General features: G+C 32.9%; 1 protein-coding gene across 2 annotated transcripts in view; it reads left to right on the plus strand.

The window, feature by feature from the left end:
* PRR16 (proline rich 16) overlaps nt 1-16,956 on the plus strand; it is a 284,921-nt gene that overhangs the window by 259,723 nt on the left and 8,242 nt on the right. The window contains exon 1 of one of the 2 annotated variants that reach the window (XR_004229648.1): nt 16,583-16,952. The exons of the other annotated variant lie outside the window; for it this stretch is intronic. The gene's annotated coding sequence lies outside the window, so the exon portion shown is untranslated. Of the gene's footprint in view, nt 1-16,582; nt 16,953-16,956 lie in introns of those variants that run through there. 2 annotated transcript variants of the gene reach the window in all.

Here is a 16,956-nt window from a genome sequence, read left to right on the forward strand (position 1 = left end):
CTTGAAATAATTTAGATTTTGGAAACACATCTCCATGGTTTCAAAGCATTGTGACCAATAAACTATATTGGACAATTTTGTCAGATAGATTTTCTTTCTCATGTTTTTTTTTTCCCTTTTTGATTTGATTTTTCTTGTGAAGCAAGATAATTGTATAAATATATATGCATATGTTGGATTTAACATATATTCTTACCACATTTAACATATATTGGATTTTTTGCTATCTAGGGGAGAGGGTAGGGGGAGGGGAAATATTGGAACACAAGGTTTTGCAAGGGTTATTGTTGAAAAATTATGCATGCATATATCTTGAAAATTAAAAAGCTTTAATTAAAAAAAAACAAGCTGAATATTAAGAGAAATATTAAGCTTACTTGCTAAAAATGTGATGATCACATCATCTTCCTTTTGCTGTATCTCAAAGCTAAAAGTAAACTTCCCAGAAACAGCAAGGTGGCACAATGTATAAAGCACTACAATAGAACAGGATAATCTGACAAAATCCACTGTTAGAGTTAAAAAGAAAATCAACTTTCACAATTAAAAGATCCTGGGGAAGAGATAGAAAGAGATATAAAAATTTTAACTATATCTCTACAATAGATTCATAAATATTGGTAGAAAGTCAATTTATTATTATATTATATAATATGTATAATATTATATATACAATTACATATAATCAGTATTATTATAAAAGTAAAGAATGTACTTCCAGCCAAAATCTACATCAAAAAAACGGGACTAGGATCATGATGGTACTGCAGTTTGCTATGGTCATACTATATATGATGCTATAAATGGTGATTTCTTCCATTATCATATGAAGAAACGTTCAAGGAAATGATGATATCCTGGAGACATGATTTTGTGTAAGGGCAGAAATAGGAGAGGAAGAATAGATAGGAATAGGCTCTTAACCTGTGATTTTAAACTTTAGAGAATTCTAAGTGAGGAAATTCACTCTAGTTATTCAAATTGATATCTTCCTTGTAAATTAGATAGTGGCCTTAAGTATTAGGAGTTTAAATGTGCTGCTCATCATTGGATAACCATTAGAGTTTTTTGTTTGTTTGCTTATTTTTCTTAAAGCTTGGCTTTCAGTCTGTTAAACCATTGTGTCTCTCATGTTAGCTGTATTCAAGTATTTGAAGGGTTAATACATGGACAAGGAATTAGAGGTATGTACAAATGGCTGTAAGTGGTAGAATTCAAAACAATATAGAGAAGTTTTAAAATAACGAAATTAGATTTAACATTAGAAAAAAAAAGTTAAGGTCTTATCTTATAGATAATTCCTTATAATAAGGAATTTGCTTCCTTATAAGATAATGTAGACTGTATTCTCATTCAATATAAGTTGTAAAGAATGATTTCTTGTAACTGAGATTCTGTGAATCTGAGGTTCACATGAGGGATCTACAGATGTTCACCCTAAATAAAAGAAGATTGATGTTAGAAGAGGGATCATAGTAATCCCTTAATATTTTTTGAAGGCACGTCATATGGAAAGAGGATTATGCTGGTTTTGATTATTCTTAGAGAACAGAACTGGGATGAATCAGAAGGAGAAAAAAAGGAATAGATTTTGCTTGAAAATAAAGATTTTGTCATATAATTTTTATTGTTGTTTATTCATGTCTCACTCTTGTGACACCATTTTGGACTTTTCTTAGCAAAGATCCTAGAGTATCTTGCCATTTCCTTCTCCAAATCATTTTACAAATGAGGAACTGAGGCAAAGAGGTTTAACTGACTTGCTCAGAAACACAGTTAGTGTTTGAAGCTGGATTGAACACATGAAGATGAGTCTTTCTGACTCTACACTTACTATACCACTTAACTGCCTTTCCCCAAGTAATAGAGTGTCCAAAAGGTGATGTGAGTAATTCCCCAGTAATGATAGTTGTCAAGCAGAAGTTTGGTGACCACTTATGAGTGATGATGTCAAAGACATTACAGCTTAGAAACAGAAGCAAAAATGCTTCTGTAATCTCTTCCAAATCAGATTTTATCATTCTTTTGAATATAGAACTTTTGTTATCTTTAATGTGATAGGCTAGTGCTAAAGTAATTGAGATTCATGAACCATTTTTAATAGCTATGCAATGCATTCTTTAAAAAAGCAACAAAAAACAAAAACAAAGTCCAAAAAAACCTTTAGAACTAATTGGCACAAGTACTAAAGGGGACTTTCTATATTTTGGTTTCCTTATATTTCTGTGTACACGTGTTTCAACATATTTTTATTAGCTAATACACGACAGTTCCCTAGTTCTAGATTTCCCTATATGAACATACAAACAATTTTTATTGTAGTAAGTTTATTTATTTTTAATACACATTGATTTATGAATCATGTTGGAAGAGAAAAATCAGAGCAAAAGGGAAAAACCATGGGAGAGATAAAAAACAAACCAACAAAAAAGAAGTCAACACAACTTGTTAATTTACATGGTTTCCTTACTTCCTTTTCTGGATGCAAATGGCATTTTCTGTTCAAAGTCTATTAAGATTGCTTTGGATAACTGAACTACTAAGAAGAACCTACCCTTTCATAGTTGATCATCTCATATTCTTGCTGTTTTTGTATACAATGTATTTCTGGTTCTGCTCATTTCACTCAAAATCTTTTCAGGCCTTTCTATAATGAACTTGTTTTTCATTTTTTTTGGAACAATAATATTCTATTACCTTCATACCACAATTTCATAAAATGTTCATGCAATACAGATTTATCTTTACTAAAGATAGTATGTTCAACCACTAGTTGGTTTCTAGAATAATTTATTTTAGAGTTGATAAACTTCCTATTCCTATGGAAATTTCAGGTTGTTCATTACTTAAATATACAGGTTTCGTTTCCTTAATTAGAGCTAAAATCAAAAGTAAAATCCATTGAAAAACTTATAGATTTCTGACTTCAAATGAAAGTCTAACCTATGAAAGAAAATTGGAGGAAAGATATGACTTTTCAAAATTTAATCCAAAATTTAGTTTTGGAAATTTAAGGAATGCCATCCTTTGAAATGGATTGAATGGCCAAATCGGAAAATACTGGAGATAGAATTTTTTTTTCCTACTTTGTGGTCAATGAGAGGTAGATTTCTTTCCATAACAACAATGCTATGCAATTACATATCTGTTTTGAGAAGGTGATGAAAAATGTATTTTTAAAATATTTTTGAAAGAAAATGATATAATAGAACACAATAAATTGAAAGGGTATTGGATTTGGATCCAAAGAACCCGAGGTCAAATTCTATCTCTGTTACAACTTGCATGTGTGACTTCAATTTGGGGGGGGCTTCAGTTTCTCATTTGTAAAATTTAGAAGATTAGACTTGATGACCTCTTAGGGTTCTTCCAGATCTCAATCTATGATTTTAACACTTGGCTTGTAATAGATGGCAGGAAAGTTGAATTGTAGATATAATCAACTTGCAATTTCACTTTTGGCTTTTTAGGAAGTTTTGTCTGTTTGTTTATTTTTTCATTAGGCAAAGCCCAGATTGATCTCTTTAGGAAATTTACAACTATTGTTCCTAGTTCTGCTTTCTGAGGCCAAATGTAACAAATATTATCCCTCTTACATGTGACAACCCTTAAAATACTTGAAGACAGTAGCTATTATGTTATTCTTAAATCTTCATTTCTCCTGGTTAACCATGAACAATTCCTTTCATTCATTTTCATGTGGCACAATCTTGAAGCTCTTCAACAATTTTTTTTTTTTTGCCATCTTGATTTTCTACAGTTTATCAATGTCATTCTTAAAATATGGTGTTTTAACTGAATGCAATACTCTCTAAATGTGCTCTGACTAGGGTACAGAGATAAAGGCCTCTCTGGTTCTGGCACTTATGTCTCTCTTCATGCATCCTTAGGTCACATTTGTTGTTTTGGCAGCCATATAATATAATTGATTAATGTTGTGCTTACACTCTATAAAAATCTTTAGTTCTTTTTCAGGCAACTGCTTCCTGGCCAGGCTCTCCCCTAACTTGTATTTATGGAGTTCATTTTTAACCTAGTATAAGACTTTACATTTAACTCTATTAAATGTTACCTTATTATATTCAGAATCTATAGCTCAGTAAAAGGACCGAGACTGGATTTTTCATTTTACTGTTATAGGGAATCCCTCCATCAATGTAGTCATTTCTGCAACACATATTAGAGAGTTGCCTGATGCATGAAGCAGCTAAGTGATTTGCCCAGTTAATCTATCAATCAATAAACATTATTAAGCATTACTACATAGCAGATACTGTGCTCAGTATTGGTTTTACAAAAAGAGGCAAAAGACAATCCCCTGCAAAGGATCTCACAAACTAAAGGGGATGATACTATACAAATGCACATATACCAAACATTTATAAAAGATAAATAGAAAATAATCAATAGAGAGAAACAACTAGAATTAAGAGAAATTAGGGAAGGCTTCCAGTAAAAGTTGTAATTTTTATTTGGGACTTAAGGGAAGTCAGGAAAGTCCAGAATCACATATCAGTATGTTAAAGTAGGACCTGAACTATATCTTGCTGCTTCCAGGCCAGCTTCATCTCTACCACTCTAGAATATGAAGCATCTCCATCATATCTTCATATGAAGAAAATTTAATCCTCAAGCTCAATCATTCAGAGTGCAGCCAAGAACTGCAAAAGAAGTAAAACTGGTCTCCAAGAAGTCATGGTAAAAATCTGTGAAACACTATTATTTTATTGAACTCTTCATAGCCAGTTTTCTTCAAGGAACAGCAATGTGTGTGTGTGTGTGTGTGTGTGTGTGTGTGTGTGTGTATTGTTGTTGTTGTTGTTTTTTAATTACCACACACACAATAATGCAAATATCAAAATATTTTCTAATGCCCAATGGAATAAAAGATGATTTGTAAAATCTAGGAAGGTTTTATGAAGGAGGAAATACTCAAACTGAGCTTTGAATAAATCTTTAAGTAATTTGATAGAGATGAAGTTTGAGTTGGCGGAGAACATAAGACTATCCTGTGTGCAGGGAAAAGCATCAGCACAGACTTATGAAAGTAAACCATTGCGGGTAGTAATTAGTAAAGTATGAAAAGAACCAGTATGTAGAGAAAAAAATGCAACAGAGAATAACATCAGAATTGGAAGAGTCTTGAATTTTCTTTTTTCTTTCTTTCTTTCTTTCTTTCTTTTTTTTTTTTTTTTTTTTTTTTTTGCTGAGGCAATTGGAATTAAGTGACTTGCCCAGAGTCACACAGCTAGAAAAAGTTGTGTTTGATACCAGATTTGAACTCAGGTCCTCCTGACTTCATGGCTGGTGCTCTGCACTACCTAGCTGCTCCAAGTCTTGAATTTTCCAGACTCTAAGTCATATATGCTAAACATTTTGCTGTGTCCTGAAAATAAAAATTCAAAAGAAAGAAGGAAAGAGAGAGAGAGAGAGAAGGAGGGAAGGAGGGAGAGAGAGAAGGAGGGAAGGAGTAAGGGAGGGAGGGAGGAAAGGAGGGAAGGAAGAAGGAAAGAAAGAAGAAAAGAAAAAAGGAAAGAAGAAAGGAAAAAAAAAAGAAACTCTTCTGTTCTGCCAGAGATTGTATAGAGGAAATTCATATTTCAGTTGAAGATTGATTTATGTGATCTCTAAGGTTCTTTCTAAATGCAATTTTTATAATTCCAGGGAACAAAATTGCATTTTTGAGACAAATAGGATAAAAAATATATTAAGGAATACTAAGTTTGAAAATACTATGTAGTTCATTGAATTAATTAACAGATTTTCATTTATTTTCCAATTAGTAATTTATCAGCTATTCCTAGTATATGCATAAATTGAAATGGCATATAATCCAGTTCATTATTTTTTTCTACAAATCAAAAGTACAATTAGGAAAAAATATTATTGAGTACATTATTTTTTCTTGTTTGTGATAGAAAAGTATGCTAATATTTTGTCTTTAGGGTACTAGCTTTATGGGATAACAACAACAACAATAATAATAGCAAGCATTTGTGTGATTTAATGAACACTGCACATTTTATTTCATTTGATCCAAACCAGCAATTGCATTTTCCTATTTGTAACTCAGAGTTTCAGCTAGCTATTTATAAGCTCCACCATTGAAATCTTGTATGCACACACATTTTTAAGCTTAAGGTTATAGGAACAGCCACCCTTGATTCCAGAAGACTATGATAGGACAAAAAGAAGAAAGATTCAAGATAAAGAATGATATGTGTGTATATATATATATATATATATATATATATATATATATATATGTATGTATAGAAAGTGGACAAGGTGGAATTTTCTTTTTTCTTAATTATTTTAAAGATTTTTTTCCCCCTTTTTAATGGGGAAGAGAAAAAAATCATATTAATTGAAAAAAATTTAAAAAGTAACTTAAACAAAAGGAAAGTCAAAATAGAAATGGAAATTGGTCATAGGAAAGTAGAACATAAAAAGAACCAAGACAATTACAAGTTAAATGTTAGGCAATTGGGGTCAAGTGACTTGCTCAGTCATATAGCTAAGAGTGTTAAGTATCTGAGACCAGATTTCAACTCAGATCTTCCTGACTCCAGGGCCGGTGCTCTATTCACTGTGCCCTTAATAAGTTAACCTTTTAATTAAAAATCAACACATTTATCAGGTTTCTCCTTTGTTAAAAGCACTCAGCAAGGAACTAAAAGGGATAGGAAATTTAGGTGACATATAGTAGAATGAGCTATGGAATTGAAATCAGACATTGATTTTCAGTCCCTGCTTTGCTACTCAGTATATCATCTCTGCAGCCTTCTACAAATCTTTAAGGTACTAGGGACCCTGTCTTTATGGGTAGAAGAAGGTAATTGAACTAAATAGAATCTAATGTAACCAAAACTTGTTCCTCCCCCTTCCCCCCCCCCCAGTCCCCACCCCCTATCCCAGTTTTATGGCTGAATTTTTCAGTAACACAAGTTCTAAGACTTCTTCAAGGATATGTTTGTTTTACAAATATTCCAAAGAGCCTTTCAGCTTTTGCAATAGTGTATTTTGCTAGATCATACTCATCCATTCAGCAGGGCAATCCGGTTGGCACAGTGGATAAAGTGCCAGATTTGGAGTCAGAAAGACCTTAACTCAAACCCAAACTCTGATACTTACTATTCTGTTATATCAAGTAAGTCGCTTAACCTCTGTTTGCCTCAATTTTATTATCCATAAAATGGGAATAATATTATCTCTCAGGATTTTATGTAGGTAAATGAGATATTATAAAGTGCTTAGCTCATTTCCAAGAGGCTAGTAAATGTTATACAAATGCTAGCTTTATTGTTGTTGTTGTTATTATTATTGTAATTCAATCATCAGGCTTCCAATGTGGTAATAACTTCATTCTCTGTTGAGATCAAGCATTAATTTTATAACAATAGAGGAATTAATGTATTGGTAGATGTTTAACTGCTAGGCTCTCAAAACAAATGTATGAACACACTTTAAAGTTAACTGCTTATTACTGATACTTCCTTAAGTTTAAGTACTCATCAAAATAATAAATTAGATTTTTGTCTGGTAGAGATTGCTGATTTTTGAAGTATAAATGATCTCAATGAAAATTTAACAATGGATTCTCAAAAGCCAGATAGATCTGGCTCCAGCCCATCCCTACTTTTAACTAATAATAGCACACTCTGCTCATAAGCTACAACACTCTAGTCATAATGACTTTCAGAATAGGTATCATTGGTAAAGGTAAAAAAACATTTATTGATAAGATTGAAAATAATCACCAACCAGAACCAAAAGAATTAAAAACCTGAAAGTCACTTGATTTAGGTGAACAAAAGCACTCTGTCTCTGAGATTGCAAAGAAAGAAAACATTTTTTTTTCTCATTTTGAGGTGGTAAACTGACCAACACAAGCAATCTACCCATATGTTGTAATATTTATTCCCTAGGGTAGATGTTCTAAACCTATGTCCATGAATTATATACAAATAAATACATACATATAAATATATGTATAAAGAGATATGTGTAAATATATATATATATCTATATACAATGTACATTATATATGTTCATGACTTCATCTCATGTGTACATATATTTATTGATAATTGAATTTCAATATAGTTGTTTCTGTTATATTTTGTTTTATGCATTTCAAAACATTTTGAATGTGTCTATAAGTTTCACCAGCATGCCAAATAGGTAGGGAAAAAAAGGAAAAGAAAAAAAAAAAGATTGCATATACCTTTACCTTAGAAGAAAAAGGATCTTTCTTTGGAATAGAAATGTAAATCCAGTCTTATAGTTTCTGACATTACTTAATAGAACTGACGGTGGTCTGGGATTGTTGGAGTGATCTTTCCCCATAAAGTATTCTGATGGTCTTCCAAACATTATTTGACCATCAAATTAGGTAAATAATAGATATTGGAATAAGCTAATCAGTCTACAATTTATATTGTAATATCATTATTGTAAGAAATTCAGCTATTATCCAATTAATTTTCTTTTTGGTTAAGAACTTAATTAAACAATACATATAAGCAAATACAAATGAAGTTGAATTTGCCTAAGACCTTTAAATTGAAATTTCAATGTTGCTATCATAAATTATATGATGTTAAAATGATCATTTGCTTCAAACTAAGAAGCAATAAACTCTCCATATTCATTTCCTTAGATGCTCTGTAAAGATACCATGTACTTATTTCTTCTTCATGGAGAAAACAAATGTTTATAAGGGTACAGTGGAGAAAGTAAGTATTTGAAGCAAAAGACAGAAAAATAGAAATAATTCTAAAATTTTTAAAATATTTAAAAATATTAACAAAGGAAGGTTACTTCACTTTTTAATTTTTTTTCCTGAAAATGTCTTATGAGATAGGGATACTTTCAGTTTAGTCATTGATACAATTTCTAAGAAAGGAACATGCTATACAATTAAAGTTTACTCTAATATGGCTCCATTAAAATAATACAGAGTACAAATTAATAGTATTTATTTTTAAAAGGCAGAGTGGGTTATTAAGCAAGTAACTTTTAAAGTTAAATTTCAAAATGTTATTGCAACATATTCATGCAATTATATTAATGAGAGGCTTTTGGGTTTACTGTACTGTAAAGTTACTTTCAAAACTTGTATTTGACAAAACCAAATTTAAGCTAAGAAGAGATCAATATTCTTCACATTATGGTCCCATCAAGAATTTTCAATTCTAAGTGATCAATATAATTTAATGGTCATTAAATTCTGAGATTTTGTATCAAATATTTTTGAATTGTCAATTATGTAATGACTAAATAAATCTCCTGACAATGTAGTTAATCTAGATTAAGATCTCAGCGAATGAATTTAATCCGATATAATTTTGCAGGCCATAAAAAAGCAGTAACTTTTCATAAGTACAAGCAATGAATGACAAAGAATCATGCAAAATAAATTTCCATGTTAGCCATATCATGAAAAAAATAAGTCCTTAAATAAAGTGATTGATTCATATTTCAGTTTGCACTCAGAGATCATTGATTCCCTCTCTGGAGATAGATGACATTTTTTTTTCCTCATCATGATGAAATCATTGTTTTGATCAGAGTAGCAAAGTCTTTTTCAATTAATTATCATTACAACATTGCTGTTACTGTGCACAATGATCTCCCAGTTTTTCTTGTTTCACTTTGCATCAGTTCATATAGACTTTGGCTTTTTTGTTTTTTCTGAACTCAACTCCTCATCAGTTTTACAGCACAATAATGTGTGATGACTGCATTTAGCACCCAGAATATATTAAAATCAGCTGAAGTCAGAATAAGGGAAAATGCTTGATCTTTATTTGTGGAGGCGAAGGGGAATGGCAATAAGAAGTAAGAGCAGTTGCAACATGAATCCAACCAGCAGTGCCTCTGGCTCTCACACTCCACCCACCAAATCCTCTATGCAATCTCCTATACAACACATCAAACTTGCACAGAGAGTTGGCAGGGCCATTCTTTCTCCAACCATATATTAATAGAGTATTGTCCAATTGCTAATTAGCCTCAAGTGCTTGGGACCTCAGTGCAATGACTCGGCTTCAGCCCATCACAATAATGCTCCATTACAATCATATGCCATAATTTGTTTAGTCATTTTCCCATTGTCCTCAAATTCAATTCTTTGCCACTGGAAAAAAAAAAAACCACAAAACTGTAATATTCTCTCTAAAATGTAATGTTCTCTGTTTCTTTTTCTTTGGTGGTTTCTGGGAGCAGCCTTCCTTTCAGGTCAGTAATCCCCACAAGTGCAGCCAGGGATTAAAGTCCAAATGCTTTATTGTCTTTTCAAGTCTAGTCTCCTTTCTTGAGGCCAGGTTAGCTTTCTTATAGTCCAGATCCTTTATTATCTCCTTCCTGGGCCTGGGTAGGCCTTTCAGTCTGGCCTTGGTTCCAAGAGCTTGAGTTCCCACCTGCTTTCTCTGGCTTCTGAATCTCCCCGACTCCCAAGGGTTTGTGCTTCAGCCTCCAACCACAACAAAGATGGAAGATGGAATGAATCTGTCTCAGCCTCCAAGAGCTTTTAGTGCACTTGTCTTCTCTGGCCCTGAGAGCTTCTTGCTTATATGCTATACACTGAGTATACATCAACCGTTATATCACTAGGAAACCATTATTTGTTGTAGGATTAAATCAATCCTAAACTAGATTTAACCATTGTCTCCTCAATTCCACTTAGTTCCTTGTTTCAAGTTCTGGCCCTTAACATCTCCTTGTAGGATTAAATCAATCATACTGAACCATGCTAAACTAGATAACTATTGTCTCTATCAATTCCACTGACTTAGCACCTTGTTTCAAGTTCTAGTCCATTAAAAAAAAAGTTTAAAAATAAACAATAAATATTTTAGGATACACACATTTTCCTTTTTCTTTGATGTCTTTGGGGTACAGATCTAGTAGTGGTATTACTGGATCAAAGGATGCCCTTTAAGCATAGTCCCAAATTGTTTTACAGAATTTTTAGATCAATTTACAAGTCCAAGATTAGTGTGTTAGTATACCATTTTCCTTCACCCCATTCAGCATTTGTCATTTTGTGTGATGTTCTCTTCTTTTTTTATAATATCTGATCGTTCTCTCTGGAAGAAGGTTTCTTGGGGAGATTTTCTGGAGGCAGCCTTAGTTTCACTTCAGATCAATAATCACCTCAAATGCAGCCAGCTGATAAAATCCAAAGGTTTATTTTCTCCTTCCAAGTCTCGTCTCTTTCCTTGGGCCTGGTTAGCTTTCTTAGAGGCCTCTCTTCCTTCTTGTTTCCAAGAACTCTTTTTGCTAGTCCTTTGCTTCTACCTCTGCCTCTGGCTCAACTCTGATTCCTGGCAATCTTCCAAACTGACTCCTGACTGCCTGACTGACTGAAGCTCATTGAAGCTCATTTTATGCTCTGCAGCTCCTCCTCCAAGAGTGGGATTATGGGAAGTGTGAATTCATAAAGTTACAAAGTTAACTTTGTGTATCTCCCGCACTTGTGAACTCCAATGTGTGAGCTCTAATGTGTAAACTCTAGAGGTGCAAACCCAAGCACACAAGCATTGTTTCCATCAATTCCACTTAGTACCTTCTTTCATGTTCTGGCCCATAACATCTTCTCGTAGGATGAGATCAATCATATTGAACCATGCTAAATTAGATAATTATTGTCTCTATCAATTCTAATGACTTAATACTTTGTAAGGATTCCAACAATTTTGGATGGGTATAGGTGGTACCTAAAAGTTGTTTTAATTTGCATTTCTCTATTTGTAACTTGTACACACACACACTATAGAAAGCTTTGATTTCTTTGTCTGAAAATTATCTGTTCATATCTTTTGGCCATTTGTAAATTGGTTTATGTTCTCTATGTATTTAATAAATGAGAGCTTTATCAGAGAAATTTGATATAAAATGCATTTCATATTATTAAGCAGTCTTTGGATTTAGCAGAATGACTTTTCCTTATGTTTTTATGTATTTTTCTTTTTCTTTTCTTTTCTTTTTCCCTAAGGCAATTGGGGTTAAGTGACTTGCCCAGGGTCACAGAGCTAGGAAGTGTTAAGTGTCTGAGATCATATTTGAATTCAAGTCCTTCTGACTTCAGGGCTGATGCTCTATCCACTGCACACCCAGCTACTCCCTATTTTTGCTTTTTCTAAGTTCGTGATTACTATTGTTACCTTTTTTTTTTACTTCAACTGAAGATCCTGTTCCAGTTGTCCATTTTAAACCTGTAGAGATAAAGACCTATATGTCTTTCTATTTCAAGTGTGTCACATGTAAACAACATCTTGTTGGACTTCTGGGTTGTTAAACCATTCTGCTATCCATTTCCATTTTGGGGGTGAGTACATCCCATTCACATTCATGGCTATGATGACTATTTCACTCTATCTCATTTTCTTCTATTTTTCTTTCTTTTATCCTGTCCCACTTCAAATGTCTGTTTTGCTTCTGACCACTGCTTCTCTTTATCCACTTTCCCTTTTATCATCCATCTCCCATCTCCCATCTCTTTGACTCATGTTTCCTTATTGGGTAAGATAGCTTTGTATATCATACTTGGTGTGTGTGTGTATTCTCCTAGATTTACAATTATGTTCTCCTAGATCTGGGAGCTCTGGAATTTGACTATAATGTTCCTAGGAGATTTTATTTTGTGAACTTTAAGAAAGTGATGGGGTGGATTCTTTAAATTCTTATTTTTACTCTCTGAATCTAACATGTAGGAACAATTTTCTTTGATAATTTCTTGCAAGATGATGTCTAGGCTCTTTCGTTTTTTAATCATGGCTTTTAAATACTCTGATGATTTTTAGATGTCTCTTTTTGATCTATTTCCAGGACAGTTGTTTTTCTGATGAGATGATTCACATTTTCTTCGATATTTTTTTTCATTCTTTTGGCTTTATTTTATTATTTCTTCATGTCTCATTGTGTCATATTTTGGCTGCTAAATTCTAGTTTTTAAATAATTATTTTCTTAATTGAGCTTTTATACTTCTTTTTCCATTTGATCAGTTCCATTTTTTAAGCTGTTCTTTTCTTCAGTGAATTTTTCTAACATTTTTACTATCAGGCCAATTCTATTTTTTAAGTTTAATTTTCTTAAATATTTTTCCTATTTTTTCCTCTTTCTCTTCCTCCCTCTCTTCCTCGTGCTCCCCCCTTTCTTTTTCCCTCCTCCTTTCTCCCTCTCTCTCTCCCTCCCTTTTCCATTAACAATCCCTTCCTTTCAAACCCTCCCTCTCCCTCTTTAATTTTTTTTTTCCTATAAGCACTAGTGATTTTCTTTTACTTGAAACTGGTACCAGTTTCCTTTTGATAGATGAAAATTATTCCTTTCTGCCAGGAAAGTGTGACCTAGAACTACTTTTGAGCAATAGAGTTCCAGTTCTGTTGCAAAAAAAACACCAGCTCCACCCAGTGCCAACAACAAGTTCCTTATAATTTCTTTCTAATCAGTTGTCCAGTTCCCTTAACTATCTCTCTACTTAGAGTTCCAGAAGCTATTGCCACTGCTGCAGCTGCCTCCCAAATTCTCTGCAAGTGCTCCTGATATACTCTGGGATACTCTGATTCTAGTATCACAGACTTTTAACTAATTGCCTCCTAAGTTGTCTTAAACTGGGGAAAAAATGTTTTACTCTCACCTTTTGTTGGATTGCACTCAAAAATTACATTTGAGGAATTATTTTTAAATTGCAGGGGAATTTGAGAGTTCAGCTCCATAACTGTCTATACTGATCCACATTGATTTTATCCCTGAAATTTATATTTAATTCCCCTTGTATGTAGTATAGTACAATGGAAAATAAAACTGTTAACATTTAGATTAGGGATGTTTTTTGGGTGGCTTTATTTTGTTTTGTTTTTTAATTGTGATATTATAGAAAGTCTATTAATTCAAGGGGTAAAATATCATCAGTATTCAGTTCATCATTCTACAAACACAGAGATCCACTGCCTACTTTAATCAACATGATATTTTCTGTGTGCTATGGTTTTCTAAAGTGAGAATGTCTCATTGCCTGAGGTAGAGAAAATTTAATTAAAGGATATATTATGTAAATAAGATTGGCTACACTGAGATTGGAACCTCTTTGATTGGATCAAGAAAGGAAAAGTGTGGTTGGCTAATAAAACAACTTAGTCACTTCTTTGGTAGCTTTAAGGAATTTGAGGACTTCCCCAATTTAGAGGCGTGCATCCCACAGTTAGAGGATATCAGTTTGGGAGTTAATATTAGCTTGAACTACACCCTTGAAAGGAAAGTCCTAGGAGAGGTCAAAGAAAACATCTCCTCCCCCACTTTTTTTTTATTATATATTTCTTACCATTCACCAACATTAGAAACAAAGTTTCATCCAGAGACAATTCAGAAGGTAATATTTTGAGGATGTATACAAACACCAACACATTCAAGGGAATAGCTACCTAAGGGAAGAATTAGAACTATATGTACTCTTTTGTGGTTTCTCCACAAATGGCAGCTATGAACTCTGGGAAGCTACCAATCCTCAAAAGTCATCAGAGAATTATATCAAAGTAGAAGTTCTCAAAGAAAGAAAATGCAGCCTCTTTGCTAAATATGTTCCCTACCTGTGTGCTGAACTATATCTGTACTTGAAATATGAATCTGCTCGCTGAGAGAACTTGTGTATATAAATGGAGAGTTCTCCTCCAATATAAGGAAAATGTCTTGCACTAAATCTTGTTATTCTTCCTCCTTTTACTTTGTTAACATCCTTTTCTCAAAGATAATTGAGGCTACTAGCTGATATTAAATCAGAAATATATATGACCTATACTACTAGAAATCCAAACCTTGAGGATTATCTAGATGTAATAACAGTTTCCACCCTCTGGCAACCCAGACCTACTAGTGCAAAGTGAAGTTGAGGAAGCAGTCCCAAATGGAACTTCACACCCACAACTACCCACTATTCACTCTCTCCCTCTCTGTCTCTTTATCTCTCTGTGTCTTTGTTTGTCTCACCCCTCTTTCTCATTTTGTGAGCAGTTCCTTCATGTTTTGGAATATGAAAAAATCAGGAAGATGAAAAGAGTGTACAGAATATGAGGAAGTCCATTTAGTTTCTTTTTTTTAAGATCAAAATTATTTTTTAATTTGATTTTTTATAAAGCTTTTTCTTTTCAAAACATATGCATGGATAATTTGACAACATTGACCCTTGCATAGCCTTGTATTTCAGATTTTCTCCTTCTTCCCCCCACCCCCTCCCCTAGATGGCAAACAATTCACTATATGTTAAACATGTTAAAATATATGTTGAATCTAATATGAATAAAAAATATTATACAATTCTCTTGCTGCTCAAGAGAAATCATATCAAAAAAAAATAAAGTAAATGAGTAAGAAAATAAAATGCAAGCCAGCAACAACAAAAAGACTGAGAATATTATGTTGTAACCCACATTCAGTTCCCACAATCCTCTCTCTGGTTGTAGAGGGCTCTCTACATCACAAGATCATTGGAACTGGCATCAATCATCTCATTGAAGTTCATCTAGTTTCAACTACATTTTTCAGATTATCATTTGAAATCCATATATTTGTGAAAATAAATAGAAATTTTGAAAAATAAATGACATTTAGTCACTAAATTTCTACTTATGCCTAATTGTGGCAAAAAAAAAAAAAACTAGTCTAACAAAATTAAAAAGGGCTTATTACTAGAGCTATTATAAATGCACATTTTTCTAAGGCTGGATCTCCATAGTTTTTTTAGATTATTACATCAATTTTCTCCTCTTTCACATTAAGGTATTTTGTAATGAATTTAGCCACTCAGAAAGTAAACATCCTGATTCATTCTTCATTCTTCCCATTAAATTTACTCTGCTAAGTCTGTGCCCATCTTGTGTGTGTATGTGTGTGTGTGTGTGTGTGTGTGTGTGTGTGTCTGTGTTTCCCCTTACAAAAGGAATTTGTAAATTTCTGGTGGCAAAAGGCCAGAAATTGACATTTCTAGGAGAAGGCAAATTGAAATAGCTCTCTTTTTGAAATTTGTCATAGTCATCTAATATACTTGTGACAAATTGGACAAAATCTATGAAACCTTTATTAACCTTTATTAATTCCCTTTGAACTATTCTACCTGACTCTGGTATCTAAATGAAATGGGAAATATGCTTAGTGTACTTATTGCATACATAAATGCTCTGGTGACTTTTTTAATACTATAGAATTCATCTGCCAACAAGGCATTTTCAAAATGTCTGTCTTAAGAAAAAAATGTAGGCATCCTGCAAGCATTCTTCTCAAAATATATAGTCAGCAAGCAGTACCTCTAGGATGGCTTAGGACACTATTAATATGAATAAAAAGAAAAATGCACCCATAATACCATTGTCTATAAACCACCAACTGTCAGAAAAAGTGAATGAAAATATTGTGAAAATGAAACTTTTCAATATCCCTTGGGTGTTTGATAATTTCTGAATGATTTGTGTTTCCAATTATTTCCATATTGTTTTGTACAATGTATACCTCAGTAGAATTTAAGTTCTTTGAATTCAGAGAAGAGGATTTTCTTTGTGTGTATCCTTTTTTGTTTGCTTTTTTCTGTTTGTTTGTTTTAATGCCTATGAAAAATTTATTATACAAATGAATAAAATCCAATTTCTCCTTCATTCATCTTCTAACTCTATTTCATACTCCCAATACTTTACTACTAGATTTGATCTGACTTTTCAGCTTGGAAGTCCCTTTGACCTTCCTTACACTAGAAGTTTTCTTTATCCTTAAAGCAGTCTTATTCTAGAAATTCTGGAAAATCTCTCTGTCATTAAAATCCTCTCCTCCCATTGGTTAGTTTACTCTTGGCATTGTGAAGAAGGCCTGAGGCCAACTAGCCTTTATTCCTCTCCTACACCACTATATGACTTTCTGGATTTTATACAATATCTTCATGTAAGAACCATCCATTCTCTGTGTTGTAA

The sequence above is a fragment of the Sarcophilus harrisii genome, chromosome 1 (assembly GCF_902635505.1).
Source record: "Sarcophilus harrisii chromosome 1, mSarHar1.11, whole genome shotgun sequence".
Taxonomy (NCBI): Eukaryota; Metazoa; Chordata; class Mammalia; order Dasyuromorphia; family Dasyuridae; genus Sarcophilus; species Sarcophilus harrisii.